This window comes from Bufo gargarizans, chromosome 5, assembly GCF_014858855.1.
Source record: "Bufo gargarizans isolate SCDJY-AF-19 chromosome 5, ASM1485885v1, whole genome shotgun sequence".
Taxonomy (NCBI): Eukaryota; Metazoa; Chordata; class Amphibia; order Anura; family Bufonidae; genus Bufo; species Bufo gargarizans.
In genome coordinates, this window is record NC_058084.1 from 351198543 (window position 1) to 351216082 (window position 17540).

Below are 17540 nucleotides of genomic sequence, written 5' to 3' on the forward strand. Positions count from 1 at the left end.
GGTCTCTTTGGTTCAACGTGATCCATTCAAAGGTATTTAATGTTTTAACTGATTCATCATTGTGATACACTGTGTACACTTTACCACACTTGATTGGCAATCATGTATATTCTGTGATTTTGCACTGTATCGATCATGTTATGCAATTTATATGATCATGTTCACAGCTATGTGGGATTGAACTATGGAGATAGATGAATTATACTTTCTACATGGCTATTTTTTATGCACTTTCACTTTATTATTGTATATCAATTTGGAATTTTGATAATTACTTGCACTATTTATGTATGCTGATTTGCACATGTTATTCAGCTGGACAAAGGCTCCAAAGAGAGAGCTGAAACATTGCTGCTAGATGGGTGAATAAACCATCCACTTTTTTCATCACAATCTGGAGTGCTGCCTTTTTTTCTCCTCTCTCTCTCTCTCTCTAGTACTGTATGTATGTATATACAGTACAGACCAAAAGTTTGGACACCTTCTCATTCAAAGAGTTTTCTTTATTTTCATGACTATGAAAATTGTAGATTCACACTGAAGGAATCAAAACTATGAATTAACACATGTGGAATTATATACATAAAGTGTGAAACAACTGAAAATATGTCATATTCTAGGTTCTTCAAAGTAGCCACCTTCTGCTTTGATTACTGCTTTGCACACTCTTGGCATTCTCTTGATGAGCTTCAAGAAGTAGTCACCTGAAATGGTTTTCACTTCACAGGTGCCCTGTCAGGTTTAATAAGTAGGATTTCTTGCCTTATAAATGGGGTTGGGACCATCAGTTGCATTGAGGAGAAGTCAGGTGGATACACAGCTGATAATCCTACTGAATAGACTGTTAGAATTTGTATTATGGCAAGAAAAAAGCAGCTAAGTAAAGAAAAACGAGTGGCCATCATTACTTTAAGAAATGAAGGTCAGTCAGACGAAAAATTGGGAAAACTTTGAAAGTAAGGGCTATTTGACCATGAAGGAGAGTGATGGGGTGCTCCATAGTCACCGGACCTGAACCCAATCGAGATGGTTTGGGGTGAGCTGGACCGCAGAGGGAAGGCAAAAGGGCCAACAAGTGCTAAGCATCTCTGGGAACTCCTTCAAGACTGTTGGAAGACCATTTCAGATGACTACCTCTTGAAGCTCATCAAGAGAATGCCAAGTGTGCAAAGCAGTAATCAAAGCGAAGGGTGGCTACTTTGAAGAACCTAGAATACGACATATTTTCAGTTGTTTCACACTTGTTTGTTATGTATATAATTCCACATGTGTTAATTCATAGTTTTGATGCCTTCATAGTCATGAAAATAAAGAAAACTCTTTGAATGAGAAGGTGTGTCCAAACTTTTAGTCTGTACTATATATATATATATATATATATATATACATATATACATATATATTATAATATAAGGAAAAGTGTGGCAGCACCAATTCACAAAAAAGCGTAGCGGGTGCTATGTATATATATATATATATATATATATATATATAATATAACAGAGTGAGACCTCCTCAGAAAACCACCTCTCTGAGAAGACCCTTCCCGATCTGTGACATTTGGGGGAGGCCAGGCAGAAACTGCCAAGAGCCCATGCATCTCCTGAATAAATGCAAGAGCGAGCTGAAGATCTACAGTGAGGAACAGAGGTATTTGAACACCCTGCGATTTTGCAAGTTCTCCCACTTAGAAATCACGGAGGGGTCTGAAATTCACATTGTAGGTGCATTCCCACTCAGAGACAGAATAATAAAAAAAAAAAAGGAAATCACATTGTATGATTTTTTTTATAATTTTGTCTTGCACTGCTGAACACAAGTATTTGAATACCTGAGAAACAGCAAGAATTCTGGCTCTCAAGGACCTTTTTACTGTGCCTTTAAAAAGTCCACCTGTACTCCACTCATTAATCTAACTTAGTAGCACCTGTCTAAGCTCTTTAAAGACCCATGTCCACCCCACAGTCAGACACCACCTACTACCATGGGCAAGACCAAAGAGCTGTCAAAAGACACCAGAGACAAAACTGTGCACCTCCACAAGGCTGGAAAGGGCTATGGGGCAATTGTTAGAAAATGGAAGAGGCTACCATACCTCGTGGGGTATCAGAAAGGTGAGGAATCAGCCCAGAACTACAAGGGAGGAGCTAGTCAATGACATGAAGAGGGCTGGGACTACAGTTTCAAAGGTCGGTAGAACACTACGCCATCATGGTTTCAAATCAAGCATTGCACAGAAGGTTCCCCTGCTCAAGTCATCACATATCCAGACCTGTGCTAAGTTTGCCAATGACCATCTGGATGATCCAGAGGAAGCATGGGAGAAAGTCATGTGGTCAGATGAGACCAAAGTAGAACTTTTTGGACTAAACTTCACTCGTCGTGTTTGGAGGAAAAAGAAGGATGAGTTGCATCCCAAGAACACCATGCCTACAGTGAAGCATGCGGGAGGTCACATCATGCTTTGGAGGTGCTTTTCTTCAAAGAAGACAGGACGAATGCACTATATTAATAAGAGGATGAATGGGGCAATTTATTGTGAGATTTTGAGCAACCTCCTCCTTCCTTCAGTCAGAGCAATGAAGATGGGTCGTGGCTGGGTCTTTCAATATGACAACGACACAAAGCACACAGCCAGGATAACTAAGGAGTGGCTCCGTAAGAAGCATATCAAGGTTCTGGAGTGGCCTAGCCAGTCTCCAGACTTAAATCCAATAGAACATCTTTGGAGGGAGCCGAAACTCCATGTTGCTCAGCGACAGCCCCGAAACCTGACAGATCTAGAGGAAATCCGTGTGGAGGAGTGGGTCAAAATCCCTGTTGCACTGTGTGCAAACCTGGTCAAGAACTACAGGAAACATTTGACCTCTGTAATTGCAAACCGGCTTCTGTACCAAATATTAACACTGATTTTCTCAGGTGTTCAAATACTTATCTTCAACAGTGCAAGACAAATACATTTTTAATTCGGTCTCTCACCTACAATGTGAATTTCAGACCCCTCCATGATTTCGAAGTGGGAGAACTTGCAAAATCGCAGGGTGTTCAAATACTTCTGTTCCTCACTGTATGTCAAGCTGCACGTGAACAAGCTCAACCCTCTCCTGAGGCCACTTTCACATGGCAGTATTTTGATCAGTAATTTCCAATGAAGCAATGATAAGGTATAAGAAGTGAGGCGCCATGCTGGGAATTAAGGACAGAAAATAGAGGAGTGAAAAACTGATGGAGTCATCCTTGAAACAAGTATAAGGTGGTTATCCTGATGAATGAGAAGTGTGGAGCCATGTTAGGGACAGAGGCGATGGAAGCCATGCTGGAGATACTGTACAGTGTTTATTCTGTAGCTCTCTAGCGGTTATTATACTAAAAGTCCCATCATCCACTACAAGCCTCTGGTAAGGTAGTATACCCTTGTAGCATATACTTCAGATACAGAATTTACATGTTGCATGTAAGTTACAAGACTAAGTTCAGGGCAGGAGGACACTTTACAGTAGAGGTGAGCAAATTAATTCCATATTTTTTAATTCGTGCACGCTTCGTTCGCTGGTAAAAGGTGAATTGCGATTCTGTTACCAGGGACCATAACGCAATTCTATGACGGAATGCCTCTAAAGGCATTCCATTATGCATTCCGTCATAAAATTGACATTATGGTCCGTGGTAACAGAATCCGTAACGTAATTCACCTTTTACCAGTAAACTAATTTCATAACCTGAAGCTCATCTCTACTTTACAGATACAGAAAATAAGGTACCGTAAGCTCACCATTATATCAACTGCACTTTACACTAGATTTACTTCTTGGGGCGCCATCTCTAGTTGTCATTTTTCCCAGAGCTAAGCTCCAGAAGAGACCAAGACTCCTGCTATGATGTCCCCCATACACAGCAAAAAACACATCCTGCTCTCCTCTCTTTCTGTAGGACACTTTCAGAAGTGGCGCAGCATGGAGGATATTATACAGCAGTACTGAACAGTGTTGTTGTCAAGTTAGCACTGGGGTTAGATAACAAATAATACTAGCCACCAGTAGCATCTGTGTGTCTCTCTCTGCCACTTTCTCCTTTTCACAGCTGTGACCCCCTCCCCTTTCCCAAGACTTCTTAGTCTGTAATCTTACCTCAGAGTAGAAATTCAGTATGATTTTTAAGAGTCACTTGAGAGTTATCAGTGAAAATGAAGTAGATGATAAGGAAGAAAGAGGCATTTATTTTCTCTAGCATGATATATAACAATTTTGTTAGATTTGCTTATACTATTTATATATCTCAGTCACACAGAGTGACCAAAGAACACTGCACATAGACTGTAAGGCAGTCTTTACACCACATTTTTTATTTTCCATTAAACATATAATTTTTACTAAAAAAAACAACAACATAAAAACGGTTGATTTTAATGGATAGATAGTCTTCTACAGAAAAATGTATGCCAAAAGTGCATATGTTTTATCTAAGTTACATTCCTGACCATTTTTCTAACTGGATGGGGAAGTGCATTCAATAAAAAACAAGTCACATGTCACTTTCCCATTAAATCTGGCAAAAAATAAAAATAAAACAAATATACTGAAAGGAGTGGAAAGATCCATTAAACAAACTCTATACAATAGTACAATATCCATTTTATTAATCCGTTTTATGGACCTATCAACAAAATAAAAAATAAAGCCTCCCTTTTTAAAAATATCAACCACTCACAGGTAACAATTCAAACTCCACCTTTTCTCCTTGTTAAATTTGCCTTGTTTCCACCTAAAAAGTTAAAGAAAACCTGCACTATCTTAAAAATGTTATCTGATCCAGTTTACCTAAAAAATGACTCCTTGCTGGAAATAAAAAAGAAAATATGGTGTGAAAGAACCCTTAAACTATGTGGCATATTTAATGCCAGCCTTTCACAACTAAAATAAATGGTGACACAAGACTAGTAACTTTATTTCAACATCCAACCTATTTTATAGTATAATGTGTAGCAGTAATATTTCAAATTGCGTGAATTACATTGTTGCATGAGTAAAGCATTTAACCCTTAACTGCACTAATTTGAGTTCAACATTTTACGTAAAATCTGTGCAAAAATAAAACAGTCATTTTTAAATTACAACCATAACAACAATCTTATGAGGCATAACCACCAGCATTCCCTTAGAAGAGCATTTTGTAAAATGCTCATTATAATGGTTAAAAATAGCAAACTCAAGACTAAAATGTTACACTCTACTTGTCAACAATGAATGCCACAACTGATTTTCGCAAGACATGTGTCATTTTAATCAGCAGGATCAACCCTACCCAGCACTATGCCAGGTTTAATAAGTTTGATCCTGCTGACATGTGCTCTTTAGGTACTAATAATCTCTCTCTCACTGATGGTTTTTTATTTTTATTTTTGTGAAGGCCTTGTACGAACAGGACAGATTCTGAGCAGGCAGAGATTATGTATGAAGGTGGGCATGCATATTCAATAGCTGCTGGCCAAATGATTGGCCAAAAGCGATCTCTCCCGACTCCCCCATACACATACACATACGTGCCCAAAAGTGAATGTATATTCTATAGTGAGAGCGGAGAAAGCTCATCTCCTGGAAGTGAGTTAGGAGCTCCCCATGCACATGAGAATGTCATCCAGTCCCACCATTCTTGGCTCTTTCAGCTGAAAATTTAAAGTGTATGGGGCCCTTAAAAGAGATTGTCCCACAAAAAATATTCTACAGTTTTTAAAACAGCAACTGGATCTGAATACTTTTGTAATTTCATGTAATTAACAATTTTGCATAGCTACTGAGTTATTCACTGAAATCTATCTGTATAACACCACCTGCTGTTTGTTCTTTTTCATATTTCTTTGTCCTGCTCACTGAGGAGGCCGCACAAGCTCAGTTTCATCCTTCAACTGCCTCGAGTGCTGTGATTGGGAGAGCCGAGACACGCCCCTGAGCTGCAGCAGAAAAGACACTCCCCCTTGAGCTGTCATCTTGATGAAAATCGACTAAAGCAATGAATGTGGAGATCTCCGGATCCATGTGAGGCACAGGGCTGGTTCTATCATTGTTAGAAAGAGATAGTCATGTACTATAGGATGTCCGATTTTCATTTTTTACTTTAAAGAGAACCTGTCCCCGAGATTTGATGTATAGAGTTGAGGACATGGGTTGCTAGATGGCCGCTAGCACATCCAAAATACCCAGTCCCCATAGCTCTGTGTGCTTTTATTGTGTAAAAAAACACGATTTGGTACATATGCAAATTAACCCGAGATGTGTCCTGTACGTGAGATGAGTCCAGCGTGAAGGAGCCCAGCACCGCCCCGCATCCTCAGAATCTCCTCCTTGCTCCCCGACATCAGAAAGCCAGAGTGCCGTAATCTCGCGATGCGCGAGCTAGCGCATGCGCAATGTCCTCATAGTGTTCCTTCCCTGTGCTGGCATCAGCCTCAGGGAAGGAACTGAGCATGCGTTAGCTCGCACATCACGAGATTACGGTGCTCTGGCTTTTTGATGTCTGGTAGCAAGGAGGAGATTCTGAGGATACAGGGCGGTGCTGGGCTCCTTCACGCTGGACTCATCTCACGTACAGGACACATCTCAGGTTAATTTGCATATGGATCAAATCGTGTTTTTACACAATAAAAGCACACAGAGCTATGGGGACTGGGTATTGCGGATGTGCTAGCGGCCATCTAGCAACCCATGTCCTTAACTCTATACACAAAATCCTCGTGACAGGTTCACTTTAAAGGGATGTCATGAGATTTTACCCCTATAACCTAAAGATATGCCCATGTCCGTACAAATAACATGAATCCTAAGCTGGCCTTATTAAACCTGCTTGTGGCTCTATTAGCCCCCAAAAAACAGGTTTTTATAACCTGTCAATCACCTACCTAAGGTGCCCAAGGGGGCGTCCGTTAATACAGGGTGCCCGGCTGCACTCATCGCCGCCTGGTGCCTAGCGCCGCCCTCCCTGTCTACAGTGCTGCATTCCTCACCTCAGCGCCGCCTCGGCAATCCTCCCGTCCCTCTGCCAGATCCCGCGCGTGCGCACTAGGCTCAGCCTGATGCGCCCGTGCGGACTCCTGGCAGCGGCTTCGTTGAGCCAAGTGCGCATGCGCCGGCCTGACGCGCATGGCTCAACGAAGCCGCTGCCAGGAGTCCGCACGGGCGCATCAGGCTGAGCCTAGTGCGCACTCGCAGATGGACAGGAGGATTACGAAGGCGACGCTGAGGTGAAGAAGGCGGCACTGTAGACAGGGAGGGCGGTGATTAAGACAGGGAAGGCGGCGCTGGGCACCCTGTATTAACGGATGTCCCTGTTAACACTAGTTTTACCACCCAAATAATATTAGTATGTGGTGGTCATAATAGAGGGTCCTTGTACAAGAATAGCATGCGTATGTGGGCCCCTTGTTGTTTTAACAGCTACTTTATCAAGAGTACAGTGCTCATCATAGTGCTCCTTACTATGAATCTCTAAATCAATCCCCATCCGATGGATCAGAGTCCCTCACTACGTCAGATTCTCTTGGGTTCCTTTATAACTCTGCTATAGTCTCCATTGCCTAAAGGGCAGCTATGCATCTGCACAGGCTATACCAATGGTATATTTGCTGCTGGTTAGTATGTACCATCCACCAGTAGTAACTTGCATAATACAGAATACCAAAGCCAATAACCTCAGATTACTTTGACTACACTAACTGGATAATGCACTACAATTTATATGTTTTCTTTCTATATAGGCTCATGTTTTCAGGAACTATGGGTATATTTTATAAAAGCAGAGCTTTACACAACACTGAAAAACTGTCAATACAATGAGTATAGTAAATTGCCTCTAAGTAACCAGTATAAGCTATCTAAAATATATCAAATGACCCTACGAAGCAATGGCACACTAAAGAACTTTGCCTGAAGAAACTGACTCTTCAGCTCCACTACACCAGATCAAAATCCCAGCAGAGTTATAACACACACTACAGCAAACTAATGGCATTGAGTTCATATGAAAAAAGAAGGTAATGATCTTGCCCCAGAAATAGAAACTTCTTGGACCCTTAGCCTGCAGCAAAGTGCTCACCATTGTGGGACAAAGCACCAGGGGGCCAACGATGAGAAAAATAAATGTTGTCAAGGGCGTAAAGGTTCTCTTGAAGCAAATTTACTTCACAGATGATAGCATTGTTTTTCGCTGTGTTGTCCATATGTTTCCATTTGTTTCTAATGTGCATTATCATGAATCCATGGGGAAGGACATGTCAAGGAGAGGCCGAAGAGTAGAATTCGAGAGACTTGATAAGTACGGTCCAAGAACATGTCTGCTAATGTGTGAATAAAGGAAAGCAGCAGAAGCAGCAAAAGTTACACTTTACATAATCTTTTCTGCCAATTAAAAATTAAGTCGAGGAATATGATAAGTCAAAATCCATTTTCTCGTCTCAACCTCGACAAGCATTTACCATTCCTACTTCAGGCAATTGATGTACCACACTCAGTTGTGAGAACTGTGCATTTTTATTCCAGTTGCTACAAGAGTCTGGGAAAGGCATTTTAAAATCATTAGATCTAGTGATCTGCAAGTTAACATCCTAACAGTGCAGGGGGAGGAGCAGGGGTGACTGCTTTAGCGGCTCATATCTCTGGATTGGTAGGTACAGCTAAAAACATGGACATGGTCTTGTTTGAAAGCTGGCAGTCCAAGCTTTCATGCAAGACCAGAACCACAGCATTAGCACAACATAAGCAGGAGATATCACAGTTCGGGAATAATTATGGTAACATCTGCATTTACTTTCACTTTCAGATGCATTCACTGCCATCCCAATTTCTAACAGCGATATCTTCCAATTTAGTGAAGATAATGCTGTGGTTCTGGTATTGTTTGAAAGCTTGGAAAGTCATCTTTCAAACAACAAGACAAAGCCCATATCTCTAGCTGTTACCAATCCAGAGATATAAGTAGCTAAAGAAGCCCTCCCACTTCTACTGCCAGAGCACTGGGGCAGAACGGTTAGTAAGTTTAAGGGGTTGTCCCATGAAAAATATTCTGTTTTTTAAACCAGCACCTGGATCTGATTTCTATTGTAATTACATGTAATTAAAGATTTAGCATAGCCACTGAGTTATTCAATAAAATATCTTTATAATGTCACCTGCTTTTTATTTTTTCTCATTCCTTTGTCCTGCTCATTGAGATGGTCGCACATGCTCAGATTCATCCTTCAACTGCCTCCTGCGTTGATAGGGAGAGCATGGACACTCCCCCTTAGCTCCAGCAGAAGACACTCCCCTTGAGCTGTCAGGTTTATATAAATCTAGTAGAACAATGGATGGGGAGATCTCTGGATCTTATGAAATATAGCAAACGGCACAGAATACCAACAAAGACTATGTTAGTAAATGCCATGTAGTCATCTTACAGACACAATGGTCAACAGCAGCCAGTAGCCGAGGGATTATAGGGATACAGAGCATGACTTCGTTGATTGTGCCATTACTAGTAACAATGGGAGCCCTCTTTACAAAGTGTGTTCTTCATATGGATATATTGAAAGAAGTATTCCACATTATTAGAATGTGCTTGTGGAGTAGCTTTTATTGCTTTTGATTGAAGCTTTGACCTGCCTTTTTAGTTGTTATAGTACTCTGGAGACTGCAGCAAACTCTTGTTATACAGCTAACTTTCCTTTATTAATAATTATATGTGAAATGATTGTATGTGTGCAATGACAAGTATACAGTGTGAATAACACTGGACATAACCACGTTCCTCATAGATGGAGGGGTTAGCCTGACAATCATTTCCTCTGGTGAGTCCCAAATATCATTATGGCAGATTATTTATATATATATATATATATATATATATATATAAAATCACTTGATTGAAAGCACATCTTGTGAGGATTAAAAGTTTTTGAGCTCTGTGTATACTTGGCCCATTTGAATTTGCTGTATCTTACTGCATACACTAAAACGAGGCTTATTGCAAAAGCATCTCCTGTTCTACATTGAAATTCCCTATTTGCTTCAAACAATGTAGCAGCATCTTTTTTCCCGTGCGTCTAACCATCCCGCAAGTAATTATATTTCCAAGTAATTAAAACAAATTACTCATTTTTGTTTCCTAATCTAATAAGCATATGCTTATATTGTTATATTCAAAGAGCTCTGTAGACAACATGCATACATCAATACCGTTATTACCATAACACAATTATTATTGATATCCATTTTATCCAAGGAAGATGAAATGTTAGATTGACAAAGTGGTGTTGAATAAAGAATTATGTGCAGTGAGATGGCTACAATGCAGGGCTTTGGTCTTAACAGATGCAGCAAAAAGACTGCCTGAGATGCTGACATTTTCCACTAAATATATACATAGAGAAAAAGTAAAGATACATTTCCTTGAATTGTGGAAAGTTCAAAGAAGGCAGTAAGAAACCAGAATCAAAAGCTTTATTCCACAAAAAGTATTACTATGCAATGAATGGGGCATTTCAAATTTAGTATTATTGCAATATACATTCATTCAAAATATTGTTAGGTATTTTTATGTATATTTTCTTTGCTTTTCTATTTTCGATGCAGGGGAAGAATAGGTTAAAAAGAGCTTATTGCAATGCAGTCCTGGGAGATGCAGCTGCTTGACTTTCACCTGTGATAATCTGCTGCCCACCCACACAAAGGGGAGAGACAAGTGCGCCAGATATGGGTTCCTGGGAGCCAGGTCGTATTTACAATAAGGCACATAAGGGCACATGCCTAGGGTGTCAGGAAGGAGGAGGGTGGCACCTCAGAGAGAAAACCAATGATTTATGTTTTTTCACCATACTGCTATGTCTACTTATCACTAACTTGTGTTTATTGTAGCTACTGGTCAGGAGATTTGACTCTCAAACTGCTTACCTCCAGCTATCATAACAGTAATCTCTTCAGGAAGGCAGTGCAAGGAATAAATACCGATTTAGGGTACTTTCACACTTGCGTTGCTTGATTCCGGCAGGCAGTTCCGTTGCCTGAACTGACTGCCTGATCAGGCAAATTGTATGCAAACGGATGTCATTTTTTCTGACTGATCAGGCATTTTTCAGACTGATCAGGATCCTGATCAGTCAGAAAAATGCCTGATCAGTCAGAAAAATGCATTGCAATACCGGATCCGTTTTTCCGGTGTCATCAGGCAAAACGGATCCGTTTTTTTTTTTTTTTAATTTTTAAAGGTCTGCGCATGCGCAGACCGGAAAGACGGATCCGGCATTCCGGTATTTTGAATGCCGGATCCGGCACTAATACATTCCTATTGAAAAAAATGCCGGATCCGGCATTCAGGCAAGTCTTCAGTTTTTTTCGCCGGAGATAAAACCGTAGCATGCTACGGTTTTCTCTTTTGCCTGATCAGTCAAAACGACTGAACTGAAGACATCCTGATGCAAACTGAACGGATTACTCTCCATTCAGAATGCATGGGGATATGCCTGATCAGTTATTTTCCGGTATAGAGCCTCTGTGACGGAACTCTATGCCGGAAAAGAAAAACGCAAGTGTGAAAGTACCCTTAGTTCTCCTGCACACGACCGTGGGGCATTTGAATATCACGGGCACCGGCCATGTGTACTACTTATCGTGGCGAGGACCCATTTACTCAATCGGTCCACGATCCTCAAGATACAGTGAAAGATAGGACATGTCCTATCTTTTGCAATGTGTAGGCATGAAAATGGAAGCACACAGAAGCCTTTTTCTCTATAAAGATATAATGTATTAAAGCATTGTTTCCATTTACCTGTACTATCGATTTAGGCAAAGTTGTGTGAAAAGTTAGTGACCATAGAAGCAGTAAGTTGAACCTTGATGAGGCACAGCATGGTCCCTGAGCATCCTGCATAGAATGCATAATCCCACTGTCCCAGGAAAAGATACTTCTGTCCCATGAACAAGAAAAAAAAAAATCTATCACAGCTAGTTTGAGAAACACTATCTATTGTACAGTATACTTCTAACTACACCATTCCTATTGTCTATTCATGTCTTTTTGGTATGGATGCCATGCATTGGTAAGGTCAAGGTTCACCGTTTGCTGAGGCTCCAGAAAAAATGTTGGGAAGCCAGGATACAGAGCATAGGTGCTTCGCAAAAGAAAACTTACTGTAAAATGGCATGAAAAGGGTATGCACACATGCAGATTTGTTGCATATATTCCTTTTAGCGAAAAATTTGATACATGTAAATAGGGTCATTTTTACAGTAGATTATGGAGGTCTCAAAAGTCCCATTGAGATGTAGAAGACTGCTCAATGTGAACGAAACCTTATTAGCAAGCCAACACAGTCAAGCAGGTAAACTATAGTATCCTTTTGTTTAGTCTAAATTCTATTTTGCCATTTGTTAAAAAAACAGCTCCCTCATTAGAACTCTATACATATGCAGGAACTGCACCACATTAACTGGCATATCTATAGATCAAATTAGACCCCACGCACATGGCTCTGGACAACATCTAAGGTCTCAGTGTCAGTAGGAAGCTAGAAAGCAGAAATGCATCCACAGCCTACAAGACTGACAGAGGGTCAAAGTTGCACAATTCTGTTGGTTGATTTCTTCTTCTAGTTTCAAGACTTGCTTCTACTGGTGTATCTGCTGGTGTAGCTGCAAGTTCAGAGTCCTGATCAGTGTATTAGATTGTCAAACAGTAATTCTGGTTAGATATATCCTAATCTTAAGAGAAACATCTCCTCAATACACCAGAAATCAAGGAATGTTTACCACTCACTGGTACGCCTAGGAAAATTGGCGGGCTGGAGATACCAGGCTTCTAGAACACAAAATTATCCGATACTAAGTTTTACATTTCCCAAAATATTTAACCACGTCAATCTCTTGCAGGGGCAGACTGGCCTGGTGGGCCGATGTCCAGGGGGCCACTCAAAGCTCTCCTCATGGCCGCTGGCCAGGTACCTAACGAACTGATGCCTTCAGGGGCATCAGGTACTCATACTCCTGGCCAGCAGCCACAGGTGCCCTCCTGAATTCCAATGTATCACCATCCTCACTATGGTAAAAGGACAATATTTTATTCTGCGTGCGCTGTGGTATTTGGTAATGCTGGGAAGGTATTTTGTGCTGCACATCAGTATTTCTTGCCCTGCCTTCTTCTGTCAATTTGGACTGGCCTACAACATGGGGCCACTTTCAGCTTTTTTTGTGGCCACTAAGTTCCCAGTCTGCCCCAATTTCTTGGCAGTGGTCACTTTCAATAATTACCGTCAATTAATACCACACTATTCTACTTAAGAGAAAATCAAAGATCACAAAGAAAAACCCAATTAATCACAGAGATACACTTTACAGCTCACCTGCAAGCTTTCAGAGGCAAGCAGCAAGTGAGCATTAAAGGAGGCCAAGAGAATACTTCTTGGCAGCTCGGAAAGTCGCTCACAGGCCAGACAACTTATAATAATTTATTAACAAACATCAAAAGGGATATATCTGCAGTCACATTCTATTCTACATTGCTGAATAACTAATTTGTAAAGGAGTGTGTAGGTCTTCACAAGTAATGCCAAAATCATTTGAGGACACTTTGATACAATGCCACAAAGGATATGAACAGAGGAGGCAGCAGGGGTAGAGTGCGGCCACGCGCCATCCGAGCGCTAATAAAAGAATAAGAGCCTTTACTTGTGCTATGAATAAAGACGATATGCTGCACAAGAAGAGAGACAAGTATCAAATACTGCTCCACTTTTCACCTTTACATTGATTGATCTGCTCCTGCTTTTCTTGAAGGCATTACCTTTCAGGAAAACATTAAAGGGCACCTGTCACCTACATAAACGTTAGCCTGCCATTCTGTGTACCTAACCGGTTCTCAAGAGAATGCAGCCTATTGATTCATCGCTGAGAAATCAATTCACAGTGAGAAAATCTGTTTAGCAGTCATTAATATTAATTTGTCCACCAAAAGCATTTTGGACACTATGTATCCAACCTGTGCCCACAAATGAATACCAAGATGATGCAATGGTTCTGTGCACAGGTAACGCACCAACTAAGTCCTCTAGTCATACCTTCAGAGCTCATTATGACAGGCGACTAGTCCAATTTCAATATTTGTTTTTTTGGAGGTAGATTTTTCAGTCATGACCAATCTGGGGACACTCATTGCATATCCCTAGGAAATGCCGTCAGTGTTAGATAGGTTGGGGTCCCAACTCTGGGACCCGCTCCTATCTAAAGATCGGGGTCCCCTAAGTGAAGGAGATCACACCACAGATAGGAGGCATGCTCTTCATTCATCATAAGCATGCTCTGCTATTTTCAGAACTCCCAAAGCAGTGAACAAATGTTGGTCGCACATGCGCGGCTGCTCTCTGTTCACTTCAGGAGGTTCTGGAGATAGGCGTGGGTCCAGATGTGGGAGCTACACCTATCCGACATGGATGGCATATCCTAGCGATATGCGAATCAGGGGCGGACAAGGAACTTAAAGTGGCCCTGGGAAAAATACTAAAAGTGGCCCTGTTTTGTAGTCTGGTCCAAACTGATGTAAGGGCCAGCAATACCCTATTATGGCACATTATACCACCCCAACAGAGCCAGATACCACAGTTCATCACAAAATACTGCCCCAGCAACACAAACTACATCCCAAAAACTTCCACTGACGGGCTGTGAGGAGGGTCTATGGCCAATCCGCCCCTGCCATCAATGTCCCAGTTGGAAATTCCTCTTTAAGAAACAACTTGGTGGTCTAAAAGGAGCATTTACATTTTTTTTCTCTCTCTTCAGTGCTGCATCTAGCAGTCTTTGGAAAACTTCTCCATCTGTTGGCTGAAAAGTCATATTTATGGCTTGCTGAAGGCCATGTAAAACAAATGAAAAATATAAATCTCCATATCTACATTATAAGAACTCTATATTAGGGAAGACTCCTTCGTCATGGGCCTTTTAATTCATGAAGAATTTGTGACAACCACTACGTGGTGCCTCTTAAATTGGTGTAGCAAGCAAAGATTCATCTTAGTATCAAATAGGTCAGGGATGCCCAACCTGAGGCCCTCCAGCTGTTGCAAAACTACAACTCCCAGCATGCCCTGATAGCTGGAGGGCCACAGGTTGGGCATGCCTACAATAGGCGATTTATTTCTGAAGGTGCATCTAACAGAATGTGTATGCATGTAAGAGATCATATTTAAGAAAAATGTACTTTCTCATTTTTAAAAATAGAGATTAGTGACTCGCCCTCCAATTGTGGAAAAACCATCTAGTACACCGACTATGTTACAAGTACTAATGTAACTGAGGCTTCGTTCACATCTCCAGCATGCCTGATCCAGAGGGTTGTCCCGGCATAAATGCGGGCTGTCAGCTGGACAATGCAGCAGTAGTTCTCTGGCTGAAACCCAGCATTTATGTTGTAGTTTTACAATGGAATCTGATAGCACGACACAGTGTTATCAGTTTTCTCGTGACTAAAGCCATTTAAAAATAAGTTAACATTTTCTTGCCATTCTTTATTTAATGCGTTAACCATCAAGTTTAGCTCAGATGCATCTGTATGCTAGAAAGGGGCCTGAATCACCGCTTGATCCCATTATCGTCAATAGGGATCCGGCAGTTTTCTCTACGGGAACAACCTGCCGGATATGTTCACCAGAGATGTGAATGTAGCCTAAGGCAGGGATTCTAAGAATAAAATTCCTTTTCTCTCAAAACATACAGTATTGTTAAAAATAATAATGAAATGTAATACATCCAATAAGATTAAAAGATATAGCAGTTAAAATACAATAAATACACAAACAAAAATAAATAACACATTATCAATAAGTAATCTCAAATAATTATCAACAAGGAAACATCAAATGTATTATATTTTAATAGTTTTAAAGGGTTTCTACCACCACATTTTGACCTAATTAGCTGTCAGACACTAGCGATCTGCACTTACGTTGTCCGGATCCGCCGTGTACTCCATTTGCCAGAATTACACGCCGGATCCGGAAAAACGTGTAAGAACGCATAATGTTTTCTTTCCGGATGCGTCTTTCCGGCTTTTTTGGTAAGATACTGATCCGGAAATCCTGAAGCCAACATCAATGTTTTTTTTCCAGATCCGTCGTACGGATCCGGTATGGGGCCGGATCCGTACGACGGATCTGGAAAAAAAAACATTGATGTTGGCTTCAGGATTTCCGGATCAGTCTCTTTTCGCGCCAGCCAAGCCCTTCCTACTTCCTGGCGCAGGCGCAACTTCCGGATCCGTCGTTGCGTCGTAACAACTGAAGATGTTAGGACGGATCCGGAATAATACATTTCAATGGGCTATTATTCCGCATCCGTCGATGCGGCAAGTGTTCAGGATTTTTGACCGGAGCAAAAAGCGCAGCATGCTGCGGTATTTTCTCCGGCCAAAAAGCGTTCCGGTCCTGAACTGAAGACATCCTGAACTGATTTCTCTCCATTCAGAATGCATGGGGATAATCCTGATCAGGATTTTTCCGGCATAGAGCCCCGACGACGGAACTCTATGCCAGAAAAGAAAAGTTCAAGTGTAAAAGAGCCCTTACTGAAGGAAGAATATCCAGTCTTGACAGACAAGGTGATTGTAAGAAGAAAAAATGGCAAGTAGTGACACAAAAGTAAATTTTTATATTCTATAGCAAATGGCAAAAATGTCAGCAACATGGAATTTACAATGAAGACATTTCTGATATCTAGGTGCACTTTAGTATCTGCATATTGATAATACATGTCTTCACTTATTTTCTTGTAGCCTACCTTCAAGAGGAACCTCTGGAAAAGTTTATATCATTTTGTCCATTTGTATCTTACATCCAGTAAATAGTTCTGCTGCTTAAGGGAGTTTTCCAGGGTCCAGATATGGTCTAGTCTGTGGAACGGATGTTGGAACACAGTTCCGGTTTCACACCATATTGCACATGTGCAGTGCAGTTCAGTTTTTGTAACTGATGCTGACACTCCATTACATTATACCCATATTATGCTCTGCCTCTGACCAGGCGATTATGGTTTTCTTATTAGGATACATATAAATAGATGTACAACAGCAGCACCACCTAGGACACTGAGGAAGCGGGTGATTACAGCGATACGCATGGGGCGTGTTATCTGTGCACTCTGACTGCCTGGACATTTATATTATATGTACTGCATTTGGTGTCTTTTGGCAGCATACAATTCTCAGCATTTTAGGACTGGGTGTGCACATGTTCACTGGATTTAGCTTTTGTCAAGCTTTATTATATACAATATTTTTATCTTTTTGTGTGTTGTTCAATAAAGTAAGTATTGCTTTTATCTTGTAATGTGCAGATTTTTAAATGTTTTTTATTGGTTTAATTATTTATTAGCATGGATGGCACTCCATTCATATCAGATGTGTACCCACTTGTCTTTTTTTTTATATACTCTCTCAAAAAAAGGATATTTAACATAACAGAGAGAAAAGGCAGTCATTTAATGCAGACATTTAAAATTCGTAGAAAATATTTGCCTTACAAATACCCC

At 40.8% G+C, this 17540-nt stretch overlaps 1 protein-coding gene across 3 annotated transcripts in view; it reads right to left on the reverse strand.

Annotated features, from left to right (window-relative positions):
• Positions 1 to 17540, reverse strand: part of CDKAL1 (CDK5 regulatory subunit associated protein 1 like 1) — a 908375-nt gene that overhangs the window by 197527 nt on the left and 693308 nt on the right. The gene's annotated exons all lie outside the window — the stretch shown is intronic.